This window comes from Orycteropus afer, unplaced genomic scaffold (genome assembly GCF_000298275.1).
Source record: "Orycteropus afer afer isolate SDZICR_OR568_19922 unplaced genomic scaffold, OryAfe1.0 scaffold00419, whole genome shotgun sequence".
In the NCBI taxonomy this organism is placed as follows: Eukaryota; Metazoa; Chordata; class Mammalia; order Tubulidentata; family Orycteropodidae; genus Orycteropus; species Orycteropus afer.
This window is the reverse complement of record NW_006922006.1, coordinates 900,339-901,878: the sequence shown is the minus strand read 5'-3', so window position 1 is coordinate 901,878 and position 1,540 is coordinate 900,339. Positions and strand designations below refer to the sequence as shown.

Sequence of the window (1,540 nt, the reverse complement as noted above, 5' to 3'; positions counted from 1 at the left end):
AAAAAAAAAAAATTTAGGAAAACAAAACCCAAATATTGTTAAGTTCTCATAAGCCATCCTTGTTTGTATATTACATTTCAGAATGCAATGTGTCCTTTATTTTTTTCTAGACCACAGACTTTTGAGGAGATAAAATATCTTAAGAATTAAGTGCAGTATGGGCTTTGAAATGTGAGCCTCTCCACAGAGAAGATCTGACAAAAATGAAACTCGATTGTTGTGGATCCTACAATATTATAAGGTTAAGCCAAGAAACAATTTTGTCATCTCAACCAACTTTTTGAATGCACTCTTGACCTCCTTGTTCCTCAGGCTGTAGACAAGATGGTCCAGCATGGGGATGACCATAGTGTAGAACACAGATGTCATTTTGTCTGTGTCCATGGAATGACTGGAGCTGGGCTGCAGGTACATGAATATGATGGTCCCATAGAAGATGGAGACTGCAGTGAGATGGGAAGCACAGGTGGATACAACCTTCCAGTATCCCTCAGCTGAGTGCATTTTCAGAATGGTGATAAATATGAACAAGTAGGAAATCAAGATAACCAGAAGAGCAAAGAAGATATTGAAGATCGCCACAAAAATAAGAACCATCTCATTAACATGTTTATCAGAGCTGGAGAGAACCATGACTGCTGGAATATCACAGAAAAAGTGATGGACCACATAGGACATACAGAAAGAGAGACTGAACGTGTTCCCAATGTGGATGGAGGCATTTAGGAAACCACAGGTATAGGAACCTATGGCCAGATGACCACACACACTTGTTGTCATGGTGATGGTGTAATGTAGGGGTTTACACACTGCTGCATAGCGGTCATAGGCCATTGAGGCCAAAAGGAGATTTTCCACAGTAACAAATACTAAAAAAAAAAGAACATCTGAGCAGCACATGCGTTGTAGGAGATGATACTGTCTCCTGTAAGGAAGCCAGCTAACAATGTTGGAGTGACAGCTGAGGAATAACCAATGTCTGCCAGAGATAAATTACTGAAGAAAAAATACATGGGTGTGTGGAGACGAGAGTCCAACAAAATCAACACAATTACTCCCAGGTTCCCAAGCACATTGATGAGGTAAATGAGAGTGAACATTATAAAGAAGGGGATCTGCAGCCCTGGGGCATTGCTTAGACCGAGCAGGATGAACTGAGTCACTTGTGTTCTGTTCTCCATTGAGTTTATTAGGGAATCAAGAGATGTCCTGTATTGACGAGGAATAAAAGACCACACTGTAAAACAGAAAAAAGATTGCAATGAAATTGAATTGTAAAAATACCAGGTGCATTAATTCAGAATAACAATATTTTGTGTTTTGAGATAATCTATTCATAAAGCATGGGCTTGACAATGAAATTTACTGCATAAATTATCTATATAGGCACTAACTGTCGAAGCTGAAGGACCTTCTTGGAACATCTTCCCAACTTTCAAATTTTATAAATTTTTAAACTGAGCTATAGAAAAACAATCACTTGGCCAATATGGCATGTTATAAGTGACATGGATTGTCAACTCAGTTTTCCCAAATTAAA

The 1,540-nt window shown here is 38.6% G+C and overlaps 1 pseudogene; it reads right to left on the bottom strand.

Moving 5' to 3' along the window:
• Positions 1-234: 234 nt before the first annotated feature.
• Positions 235-1,184, bottom strand: LOC103208172 (annotated as a pseudogene).
• Between the last annotated feature and the right edge of the window lie 356 nt (positions 1,185-1,540).